Source organism: Heterodontus francisci, chromosome 1, assembly GCF_036365525.1.
Source record: "Heterodontus francisci isolate sHetFra1 chromosome 1, sHetFra1.hap1, whole genome shotgun sequence".
Classification (NCBI taxonomy): domain Eukaryota; kingdom Metazoa; phylum Chordata; class Chondrichthyes; order Heterodontiformes; family Heterodontidae; genus Heterodontus; species Heterodontus francisci.
This window is the reverse complement of record NC_090371.1, coordinates 277,164,581-277,178,085: the sequence shown is the minus strand read 5'-3', so window position 1 is coordinate 277,178,085 and position 13,505 is coordinate 277,164,581. Positions and strand designations below refer to the sequence as shown.

The 13,505-nt window shown below is 43.6% G+C and overlaps 1 protein-coding gene across 9 annotated transcripts in view; it reads right to left on the bottom strand.

Moving 5' to 3' along the window:
- Window positions 1–13,505, bottom strand: part of ccser1 (coiled-coil serine-rich protein 1) — a 1,304,709-nt gene that overhangs the window by 712,849 nt on the left and 578,355 nt on the right. The window lies entirely within an intron of this gene.

Sequence of the window (13,505 nt, the reverse complement as noted above, 5' to 3'; positions counted from 1 at the left end):
TTGGCCTGATTCTTTTATGATAACTAATGTGCCTTTTGTACTGCTGTGATTATCTGAGGCACACTTTGCGACTTGTCTTATATTTTCGTACAAGTTATTTTATTCACGAGGAAAGCAATTTGGGAATGTTCCCAGCCAATTCTAAGCTCATTTTTGCTGACAGTACATGTTCAGCTCATAGGGTATGGACTACTTTGACTCAGAATTAAATTGTTCCAACCATATGTATTATTCAAGAAAAAGACACACCTTTCAGTTCATTACTGCACACTTAATACTAGAAGACAAAAAATGTTGGTGCTTACTGAATACTGCAACTGAAATAGTCTTCCTAAGCACTTTTATGCAATATATGGTAAAATGTGACTTATGCTGAAACCTTATTAAACAGTAGCTGACTTATTCATTATTGAAAATAAATAGGGAATTGGAATTTGTCTGGTTCGGTTTCTGCAGCCTGACTGGGAGGCCCAAGGCCAGCCCAGAATTGAGCCTTAGGCTTCATTAATATTTTCTGCGTGTGTTGCCGATGCCTGTAGCGTCTTCACGTTGGAGGTTAGGAATGTTGGGCCACTTGTCTCACGAGCAGCATCCCGAAGGGAGATTGCAAAAGCAGGCTACGGAGCTGGGTGGAGGGACGGTTAGGCTGCATGGACAATCACAACTGCCATGTAAATGGAGGAAGCACTCCTGCTCTTTCTGGTTTCAAAGGAAGGATTTTTCTCTTTACTGAAGCCTTGGGGATGGGGCGGCAGGGGCCATTGAAGAATCCTGCCTCGCTCCTCGGAAACAAATTTTCCAGAGAGGTTCTTCAACAGGTATTAGGCCCCTAACTAATACATGCAAGGGGCACGTATTAGTTCGTCATGTCATTAGGATGTGTGGTCATCCAGGACACCTAAACAAATGGGCCCAACTACAGGGTCCGAACACCTGCACAGATTGGACGAGGACCGTGGCCAAAATTTGACACCGCCGTACCCATTTTATGCCTGAAAGATGAGCACAATCCATTCCAATTTCTACCCCATAACCTATTAGAGCTTTTATTTTGAAGTGTCATGAATATTCCAAGGAATCATTCTGCCCAGCCAGGCTAATTCTTTAAATCAGACATCCTCCATGGGAGAATTTGCTTTGTACACAAGAGATCTCAACAGGCTATAGGGCTGGAGGCAGTTACAGAGATACTACATATTTAACCAGTATTGACCAATATACCGTAACAAAAGGATGCAGTTAATGTCTGGTTGGTTTTAGCGTGATACAGCAAATAATATACATTTAGTGGAATCCTTTTGAAACCCTCAATGAAATACAGACACAGGCTTAAAGAAATTCACATTTTACATCTACAATCTGAGTGTCAATATCTTTTTCCTGACACGCCCCTGTCTGGTACATGGTTTCTGAATTACTCAAATCCAATTGACTAAACATAGGCAATCAGGGTGTAGCTGTGGCTTTACATCCCTCAAACTGATTAGCTGGCAAACAAGTGAGAAAATTCATAATTCCAGCACTGCGGTCAGCAACATATGTGTAAAATTTAGAGCTGATAGGAAATCTTTGTGTATTCAGTTTGGTTGCTTGGGATAAGAATGTTCTTCTAGTTTAAGTGTATACAGCCCTAACTCAAACTGTCTGCTCAATCCCATTATCACCCATTGTCACAACTGTATTGGCTTGAACTCAACTAACCTACTATTCTCCATTCAATATCCCAGTTAGATCCCACAAAACAACCACTTCATTACAAGTGTCAGAGCAACATCCTGTGACAGCTCACAACCTGGAATTAAAAAACAGAGTTATGGATGACATCTTCTATGATTTCTCACCTAGCTGAGTGCAACTTTAAATTGCAGGCAGCAAGTGCACTCGTTGGAAGCTGGCAGGGTCCTTCCATAAATACGCAGATTGGGCCTGACTGCTATTTTTGCTTGAGGCCTGCGCATGGTGGGGTAGCAGTGGTGACTCCCCGCCAGGCCCAAGTTGCCAGATCTGCATCCAAGGCATGAGAGGCCTGGGTAAGTATCCATTTTTCAACTTTGGTTACAAGTTTCTTTGTGGTCCAGCAGAAGCAGGAGTGTTCCGGTGGGGCCCACTAGGAAACTTGAGCCTCTCATGCTTCAGGCTCCCCCCCCCACCCCACCACCACAACGTTCCCCTAACTGTGATTCTCCTCTCCAAACCCATCTGATGCACTTATCTTGTGTCAGGGACCACCTTCCCTCCCTCTCCTCCTGGTTCTGGCCGCCGAGCCACCTGACTTTAACTGTTCCGCTGATGCGTTTCGATTGGGAGTTGGAAAGCGGCATGATAATGCAGTCATTAAAATCAGCTAAGCCTCCCTGCTATTGCTCCCCGATGGGCTAACAACTGTCTGGGTCAAATTCTCTTCTGGGAGTAGAAATCGACCCCACTACGTCACGTAGAGGTTTATACTCTGTGGTGACCATGCACGTAAAATAAGTGCATCTGCATGCTCTTCTGTGCACTCTCGATTCAGCCTCCAGAAACAAGTCACAGGCTCTGAATTTCAGCACATAGTAATTATTTCAGAATCTGTTGTTTTTACAGTATTTTATGCATCTAATCCATCTGACCCAGTTCTTACGCCCCAAAGACCTGGTTACCTAGGCAGTGAATAGGATTATGTATCTAATTCGACATAATTTAGTTTCTGCAATCCAGATTTCCATTTTCCAATGGCAGCTGGGGCTAGGTATTTAATGCAAACAGCTTCCATTGACCACACAACCAAGGTTTCCTCCTGATCAATAGTTCTGGCATTGAATTTTGAGGATCAATTCTACCTGTCTACATTATATTATATTTCTACTGTCGAGCAGCTGCACTGAAAACAATGTTCTAATGTAATCAAGTTATCACATGACCAACTCTGCCCCCTTGTTGTTAACTGCAAACTGGGTTGGGCAGTAACAGAGGAATGTCCATGTATAAAATTCTTGCATGAACAGTTCTCTGAAGCTACAAGTATAGCTTTATGAGACCTACCAGTGCATGAAACTCATGTGCACAGTTAGTTACTGCAATTCCCGGACCTACTCCCAATATCAGGAGAAGGGTTTTCAGGGGCAGCTCAAGCAAAACTGCATCGCTGGCCACAATAAGCCAGTGGAAATTCCCTGGAATTTAAAAGGTTAAGGGGTGATTTGATTGAATTTTTCAAGATATTAAGGGGAACAGAGAGGGTTGATAGCAACTAATTCCGTTTGTTAGGGAGTCTATGACTAGGGGGCATAGTCTAAAAATTAAAGCCAGACATTTTAGGAGTGAAATTAGAAAACAGTGCTACACACAAAGGGTGGTAGAAGTTTGGAACTCTCTTCCGCAAATGGCAATTGATGCTGGATCAACAGTTAAATTTAAAACTGAGACTGATAGCTTTGTGTTAGCCAAAGTTATTGGGGGATATGGGGCAAAGGTGCGTGTGTGGAGTTAGGTCACAGATCAGCCATGGTCTCATTGAACAGCAGAACAGGCTTGAGGGGCAAAATGGCCTCCTCCTGCTCCTAGGAACATAGCAGTGGTTAGCAACTCACAGCCAGACCTAAAATAAAGCATGTGGCCTCCACGCCACTTTTTATATCTGATGCTGCTGACAATCAAGAGTTTGAAGGCAACCATCTGTCAAGGGAGGTGTGTCTGTCTCCAGCATAGCATTAAATAGAAATATAACACGGAAACAGGCTGTTCAGTGCAACCAGTCTGTGTTGTCCATCTTCCATACGAGCTTTAGTCCTAATCCAGTTGTCCACTCTGTTCCACAACCCTCTATTCCTCCATTCACCTATCCTGACTATTCTTAAATGTTGACATGGGGAGGGAAATTTTATACTCTCCCCGTGGCGACCTTGGAGGTGGAGAGAGCATATAATTGGGCAGGATGGTGGGGCCCTGCCACCTTCCCACCTCCACGCAAATTAAGTTGGGGTGGGAAGGCCCATGGACAGCCTTCCCATCCCCCGCCAATTAAGGCCCTTAGGTGGACAATTAATGCCCAACTAAGGACCTTATCCTGCCCTGGAAATAGGCCAGCGGCAGATAGGCCTGTCACCATACAGGAACACGCCAAGCAAATCCGTGTGGGTTGCTTAGCGGCTCAGGGGGTGGTAGGGGTCCCTCGTTAAAAGGCACTTAGTGCCTGATTGAGGATCCCAGCATCGGGAAAGGGGCCCTCTGAGAGCCACCCACTGCCCTTGCTGCTGATCCTCTTGCACCTCCACCCCACGAAAACTCTCCTGCCCTGACTTACCTGTGGCCTGGGTCCAGTGCCTCTGGTGAGTCCAGTACTGGCAGTGGCACTGCTCAGTTAAAGAGCTGCTGGCCTCTGATTTGTCGTAAACCCTCAGCAGGCGGGACCTCCATTACCAGGGGCCTTAATCCTGGGGAAGACCTGTCGCAGTGCACTTAAATGTCTACTTGGCTTGTAATCCAGGGGCCTTCCCCAGAGGTGGTGATATGGGGCTCTCGCCGACGCTTTAGCCGGTGGTCAGACCCCCGTCACCCAGATAAAATCCTAGCCATGGCCACCAGTTCAGTCATTTACTCTGTGCATCTCACACCTTCACAGCCTTCTGTGTAAAACTGCTTCTCATCTCAGTCTTAAATCTCCGAAATTTGATCTTGTATTTATGCCACATCAATATATACCCCTCAAACACTGGAAGCAGTCTATTACTATCTACTTTGTCCCATCCCTTCATCATTTGAACCACCTCTATCGAATCACTGATGCTCTTTTCTAAAGCAAAGGGCCACGATTTTTCAAATCTTTCTTTGTATTTGTATTGCTTCATACCAAGCATCATCCTAGTGAATCTGTGCTGTAACCTCCCTACTGTCTCAGCATTCTTCCGATAATGTGGAGCCCAATACTGCAAACAGTAATTCAACAGTACTGTCAATAGGCTTTAATCTAATAAGGGGAAGAGAGGGTTCAGGTATGCGTAAATCTAGAAATCTGATGAGAAAAGTCAAGGCTGTAGAGCAGAATAGCGATTTGGGTAAAATCAAGCAGATTGTGTCAGGAAGGGTCAAAGAGTTTAATAAGTCCACATCATAGTAAAAAGGTAAAATGAAAGGTGCTATATCGTAATGGGAGATAGCTGAATTAATGGCACAGATAGAGATAAATGTTCCACTCTCATTCTGGGAACTGGTACATCAGGTGCTTGTGTATTTTTAAACGGACACTATATAATGGGAGTAGGCGCACTGTAAAAATTGCGCTTCCAAAGTCTTTCTTTGTAACACTGTTTTTTGACTGAATCAAGAAGCTCGACACCATCCAGGACAAAGCAGCCCGCTTGATTGTCACCCCATCCACAAACATTCACTCCCTCCACCACCGACGGACAGTGGCAGCAGTGTGTACCATCTACAAGATGCAGTGCAGCAATGCACCAAGGCTCCTTAGACAGCACCTTCCAAACCCGCGACCTCCACCAATGAGAAGGACAAGGGCAGCAGATGCATGGGAACACCACTCCAGCAAGTTCCCCTTCAAGTCACACACCATCCTGACTTGGAACTATATCACCATTCCTTCAATGGCACTGGGTCAAAATCCTGGAACTCCCTTCCTAACAGCACTGTGGGTGTACCTACCTCACATGGACAGCAGCAGTTCAAGAAGGCAGCTCACCATCTTTTCAAGGGCAATTAGGGATGGGCAATAAATGCTGGCCTAGCCAGCGACGGCCACATCCATGAATGAATTTAAAAAAAGTCACAAGGCTCGGTAAATAAAAGCATCTATTTATTACAGCAATTTGAATGTCTATTTGGAGACAACAAAAAATTATTAAAGGCATGTTAAAGATTCAAGATACAAACTCTTCATCTTTAAGGACGCTTTATTTAGTTAGTTTTGTGTAAAGCCCATCCCTTCCTTACAGATCTGTGAATAGAATATTGAGCCGAAGATCTCGAAATATTGGCGATGCATGCCATTTTTGTAAATTTAAAAAATCATCTGGTAAATAAATTTTTTTGTACTGTTGTCAACTGTGTGTCATATCTGACAATTGACTGGTTAATTCTAAATCTGTACCAATAAATTCTTACCATCAGTAGCATCCCATGCAGAAATTATTTTGCTACCTGCAATCAGTGCTGCTTTTTAGAACACCCACCAGTTTGCCAGATTGACTGGTACTCTCGATAATAAGCATGTCATCTCTCGACAACTACAATAGAAAGGAAGTGGTAATAAACTATCCTCTCTCTCTCTCTCAATCCAAAGGCAATTTTGCTTATCTTGCTCATGAGAGAATATGACCATTTCACAAGAAATTTAATTCAAAAAGTGTTGGGGAGTTAAATCATCATCTTGAAAGTCCCAACACTCTATGGGGATGAGCATCAGTGGAGGAGTACAAGTTCATACTTGGCCATCGATCTGCGTGTAGACAGTTATTAAAGAACTGTTACATTTAAAGAAAAAGATCAAGGGAATTGTCAGAGGAAGTGTCAGGAATATAATTATTTTTTCCATAGAGCATCCATTTTGTAGTATTGACCTGCCCATAAGGAGATAAAATGAGGTCCTCCCGCCTCAAAATTGTTATTTTAGATAGTGGAAACTGCTGCGTTTCATTAACTGTATCAGAAAGAACCGATGGTACAATTATTCCTGAGAATTTCAATCTTCACATGGGCCACTGGAAGGGTAAATTGGTGTGTCTCGCTATAAAAGAAGTGTTTGAATTTTTTTTTTGAACACTTCTGATATTCCCCCAGCTGATCTCATCTTCCAAAACCATCCAGAGATCCAATAGTGATCTGATACATTTACAGAGCTTAGGCAGAATTAGCATACTTTTATACACAAGGAGATGTTGGGTTTATCACCCATCCTGAACATCAGCAATGATTGAAGAGTTCCTCATCCATCAAGCCTGACATTCCAAAATCACGGAAACCAGCAAAGGAGGAAGGCAACAGTGTTGCTGATCATCTCTGTCCATCTCTAAAGGTGAACAGACTTTTAAATCTGTTTCATGGTTCAAAATCACCTCTGCTTTGTCATTCTCAGTTTTATAGAACAAGAGCCATCAGAAACTAGTATTTGCCCATACTATTTTATCTCACCTGTATGACTGTGGAATAAAAAATAAAATTACAATTGAAGTTTAAAAAAAAATGTCTGCTGTTTTGTGACAGCCATTCGCTGGTTCATTCCTCAGGGCAATGCCTTGACCAATCAGAGTCAAGTTACCTGGTTTAAATTTCAAACAAAGCTTGGCAGTAAACTGGAAATCACCATAAGCTGGTGCATTTGCCATGGCAACGCCAATCAGAGTCCACTTGCCAACCAATCAGCACTCTCTTCTCATACAGTATAAACTTGTTGCTTTCCCTTACATTGGTATTCTTGCAAATTGTCCTGATAAGTACAAGATGAAAAGCTTTGATAAAATGTCTCTGTTTTCAGCAATACTCAAGTTCTGCACTACCAAACTGTTTGCTATTTTGTAATAACAATTATGTTCAAATTAACTTCATGGTTGTTTCTGGGATTACTTTGTACATGAAAAGATTTATTTTAAGCAAGCAAACCTTGAGAGTCCCGATTTTCACTCCTTAGTAAACGTACTCCCATTAGGGAGTCATACAATTTTCTTTGAAGTGTGTGCATTCCATGACCACTGAGGAGATGGGTTTTTAAAATGTTGCTCCATCATGTGAGCCTATTTCCATCTCGGACATGATTTGAACATAAACATGCAATGACAAAGCACATTTGAATCAGGTGATCTAAAGCTCCATTGCCTATTGATCAATATTTGCACCGTGGTGCTCACTGAATCACAATTTGCAACACTAACGGGACTGGTATGAATGAAAATAATGAATCCAGCTAGCACCATCTACCCTAATTGCTTGTGAATGCTGCAGTAAACTATTTTTTCTATATTACCAGAAGAGAATAATCGGAAATCGGCACCGATTCTGACGCTGTATTGTACTAACCAAAAGGGAGAGCATCAATTGTGCTTGCAATTATAAACACACTGGGGGATAACTTTGTCGTTGGACGATAGTGTAAACTGAGTGATACTGAATCACTTGCTTGATAGCTATACATTTCTCACAATTTTCATTTCCACTGACTGCAATGGAAGTCAAAAGCGGGAGAGTTGTATAACAGATGACTGATCCAATGCTGCCTGTTTAACACTATCGCCCAAAGTCGAAATTCTATCTTCTATTACGTTACTATAAAATTGAAAAGTGCCAGCTTCAGAGGAATGGTCACAAGAAAGAAAGACTTACCTTTACATAGCGCATACCAAGGCCTCATCCCTCCCTATTTCCGTAACCTCCTCCAGCCCCACAACCCTAGAAGATATCTGTGCTCCTCTAATTCTGGCCTCTTGAGCATCTCCGATTTTAATAGCTCCGCCATTGGTGGCTGTGCCTTTAGCTGCCCTTGCCAAAAGCTCGGAATTCCCTCCCTAAACCTCGCCACCTCTCTCTCCTCCTTTAAGACACTCTTTAAAAGCCCACCTCTTTGACCAAACATTTGATCATCTGCCCTAATAACTCCTTACGTCACTCAGTATCACATCCTGTTTGATATATATAGGAAATGCAGCAGTCAATTTGTACATAGCAAGATCCCACAAACAGCAATGTGATAATGACCAGATCATCTGGTTTTTTTTTTGGTGATGTTGGTTGATGGATAAATATTGGCCAGGACACCAGGGATACCTCCACTGTTCTTCTTCAGAATTATTCCATGTGATCTCATGCCTCCACCCGAAGGATGAATGGGGCCTCAGTTTAACGTCTCATCTGAAAGGCGGCACCTCCGACAGTGCAGTACTCTCTCAGTACTGCACTGGAGTGTCAGCCTTAATTTCTGTGCTCAAGTCTCTGGAATGGGACTTGAATCCATGACATTCTGACTCAGAGGTGACAGTGCTACCTATACAGCCACAGCTGACCCAAGTACAACAGGGAGTAATCAATTTTTTGTCCATTAAAATTCATATCTGATCACAATTTAAAACAGGTCAATGCTGTGCCTTGCTTTACAGATACACTCCTTGTATCTTAAATAAGCTACATCGTTGCAAAGAGTAAACTTGCAATCATACAGCATCTTGGTGTAACATTCCATCTGAAAGACACTTCCTACCGTGCAGCTCTCCCTCAGTACTGCACTGAAGTCTCAGGCTGGAATATGTGCTCAAGTCTATGCAGTAGAACTTGAAAACACATCCTTATGTTGTACTTCTTAAACAAGTTTGAAATAAGGAGAGCCCTAGACCATTCAACATGCATTGCAAAGCTTATGTCATAACACACTATATTAGATGACCAAGAGCCAGAACTGACATGAATGCTGGAACAGAATGGTCACCTTAGCTTCCACTGGCATTTCTGGACACTGAGTAAATGTCTCTAATTGGTCATGATGCGAATATCAGTTCAGGGGAATCAAACATGTTTCTACCCATTGTGACAATAGGTGCAGGTTTGATCTAGAGCACAATTCCTTATCTGAACTGGCAACAGAAATTCCAGGAAACACTCAGCAGGTCAGACAGCATCTGTGCATCCTGCTCATCACAGATGCTACCATGCCTGAATATTTCCAACATTTTCTGGTTTAGTTGCATTTCTCTTGGACTCTCAGCTGCCAACAGGACTCAAGGGGACCAGCCTTTGTCAAGCTGAGCTGAATTTGATCCCAGGTACATGGAACGATTTAAATGTAATTGCTGTTACAACAATGTTGCATGCCAGTGAATAAAATGCTCACCACCACGACTTAAAACTGCTTGTAAATGCTTCATAAACAACTGCCAATGTCAATGGAACTGAATATTGGCGTAGTTGATGGTACAATAGGTGACTTGTGTGATACCACATGATTGATGGTACTGCCTAAGATGAATCCTGCTGCAAAGACGTGAGCTCATGATCTAGGCTGATGCTTCAGTGCAGTACTGAGGGAGTGTTGCCCTGTCTCAGATGCCACCTTTCAGATGAAATGTTAAACCGAGGTGCCGTCTGCCCTCTCAGATGGGCATAAAAAAATCCCATGGCACAACTTGAAAAGGAGCAGGGGAGTTCTCCACCAGAGAGCTGACGAATATTTATCAAACATCCCCAAAGAAAATTATCTGTCACTGTCACATTGCTGTTTGTGGGACCTTGCTGTGTGTAAATTGGCTGCAGCATTTCCGACAGTGACGACACTTCAAAAGTATTTAATTGGCTATAAAGCGCTTTGAAGCAATGTGAGGACGTGAAAGGTCTTTCTTTTCTTTTTTCTATCCCCACATTTCCTGGACTTAGAGAGGGTGATTTTCACCCATGGTGCAGCAGATCAGAGGCAGAATTTTGGGTTTTGGGTCGGCACCCTGATGTCATCGTCAAATGGAGTTCACAACCCCTGCACTGTGCCAGGAGCAGTCACCTGGCAGTGATTTTCCCTGAATTGGCCAATTAGTGGCCAGAGGGCGTGTTCACTCTCCAATTAAGGATGGCAGGCAGGCAGGCTCTTGAAACTGGAGGGCCAATAGGAGCTGCAGCCTGCCATTTCAGATACCGTAGAGAGACAGGACACCTCCATCTTGAGGCAACCTCTCAGCAACTTTTAAAATTATTGATTTAAAAAACGGCCACAGCTGCCAGGCCACTATAGGGCAGCTTGCGGCCACAACTTGGCCAGGCTGGCAGGGAAGGCCTCAAAGCCTCCCTGGTCTGCCGCCTCCAGGCAGCTGGCCTGTTCCCGACATCATGGGGGGATCGCATGACGTCTGGAAAATTCCAGTCAGCCGCTGATAATTGACCTTAACCTTACCTTAACTGGCTACCCGCCACTTGCAGGCGGGTCGCACTTCCACCCCCAATCCTGTCTCTAGGAAAATGGCCCGGGAGGGCGGGATGGCGCCAGAAAACTGCTACGCTGGTCGGCCAAGCAAAACTATGTACCCGTCCGCCTCTGTTCTCGCCCCCCATATTGGGACAAATATTCAACCTCAGGTATCTGTTATGTGTCCCATCCAATTTTCAATTTGACTGAAGACAACAAAATGGAAAATCAAACGGGGCACATATCTGGCCGCTGATCCACAACTGCTCATTTACCATCTGTGCCGCAGGTGCTAATTACGCCCATATTCTCACCTTAATCTAATATTTGAAATGTCAAACATGGTATGTGCCAGGCTGACAAAATCCAGTTTCCACATAACACTCCTAGTGGGACATGTGAAAACAAAAACGATTGCCAACCAGAAGAACAGAGAAAGCATTTCACAGAATTGCATGCGATTAAAGCAAGTACAAGAAGTAAAATTAATTGTGATTGAGTAAGAAGATGAGAGCAGTGATCAAAGATGACTGAATAGATATTGTAATTTTTTTTAAAAATTGATCAGGAAAGCCATATAGGCAACAGAAAAGTTGTCAGGCTTGTTTCATTGCACATTTTATTCAACTTGTACCTGGAAAATCATCAGAAAGGAAAGAAAATGAAGCAGTAACTGGGCAGAGTATGAAAAATTTAATTTTTACATAGGTCGTAACAAGCTATACATATCCTAATTTCTGATGAAAGGTCACAGAACTGAAACATTAACTCTGCTTCTCTCTCCATAGATGCTGCCTGACCTGCTGAGTATTTCCAGCACTTTGTTTTTATTTCCGATTTCTAGCATCTGCAGTATTTTGCTTTTATACTAATTTCGATATGTCTTAATCTCTGTTGATGTTAACGGCGGATTTAATCAATACAAGATGGTTTTGATTCAAACAGTGATTATTGGGTTTACTGTAGTTGACATGACTCGAAGTTAGGCAATCTAATTCTGGGATGTTGGAACAGGCCCTGCCATGTGTCAAAAGGAATGAAGGTGTAACTTAAATTTTTCCTTGGGAGATATTGCTGGCAAGACTGACATTTGTTGCCTGACCCTAGTTCCCTAAGGAGGTAAGCCCACCGACTCCCACAGCTACCCCGTCTACACTTCTTCACACCCTGCCTCCTGTAAGGACTCCATTCCATTGTCCCAGTTTCTCCATCTCCGACACATCTGCTCTGATGATGCAACCTTCCACGACAGCGCTTCTGAAATGTCTTCCTTTTCCTCAACCAAGGATTCCCCCCCACTGTGGTTGACAGGGCCCTCAACCGTGTCCGGCCCATTTCCCGCACCTCTACCCTCAGCCCTTCCCCTCCCTCCCAGAACCACGACAGGGTTCCCCTTGTCCTCACTTTCCACCCCACCAGCCTCCACGTCCAAAGGATCATCCTCTGCCATTTCCGCCACCTCCAACGTGATGCCACTACCGAACACATCTTCCCTTCCCCTCCCCTGTCAGCATTCCAAAGGGATCGTTCCCTCCATGACACCCTGGTCCACTCCTCCACTACCCCCACCACCTCGTCCCCTTCCCACAGCACATTCCCCTGCAATCGCAGGTGGTATAATACTTGCCCATTTACCTCCTCTCTCCTCACTATCCAAGGCCCCAAACACTCCTTTCAGATGAAGCAGCAATTTATTTGTACTACTTTCAATTTAGTATACTGTATTCACTGCTCACAATGTGGTCTCCGCTACATTGGGGAGACCAAACGCAGACTGGGTGTCCGCTTTGTGGAACACTGCAGCTCAGTCTGAAAACATGACCCCGAGCTTCCGGTTGCTTGCCATTTCAACACAGCACCCTGCTCATGCCCATATATCTGTCCTGGGCTTGCTGCAGTGTTCCACTGAACATCAACGCAAGCTCGAGGAACAGCATCTCATTTACCAATTAGGCACAGTAGAGCCTGCTGGAATGAACATCGAGTTCAATGATTTCAGTTTTTTTTAAATTTTAGTTTGTTTCATCATTCATTTTTCTTACCATGTGCCTGCCCACTGTGTTTTTTTCATGTTTGTGCTTTGGGCCAGGGCTGTTCATTTTTCTGTCCATTAACACCCTCTCTGCACTAACGCTTTGTCTTTCAATACACCATTAACATACCATTTGCCTTTGCTCCATGACCTTCTGGTCAGTTATTCTCTGTGACCCTGACCTATTAACACCTTTACTTTTGCCCCACCCCTACTTTATTTGCTTAAAACCTATTACATTTCTAACCTTTGCTGGTTCTGATGAAAGGTCACTGACCTGAAACGTTAACTCTGCTTCTCTTTCCACTGATGCTGTCAGACCTGCTGAGTATTTCCAGCATTTCCTGTTTTTATTTCAGATTTCCAGCAACTGCAGCATTTTGCTTTTATTCCCTAAGGTAGTGGTGGTTGGACCTTAAAAAGCCTAAAACTTCTAATTGGTGACGTTCTGAGAGATTTGGGTGTACTTGTACAAGGAACAGAGAAAGTTAGCATGCAGGTACAGCAAACAATTAGGAAGGCAAATGACATTTTGGCCTTTATTGCAAAGGGATTGGAGTACAAGAATAAGGAAGTCTTGCTACAAATGTACAGGGCTTTGGTGAGACA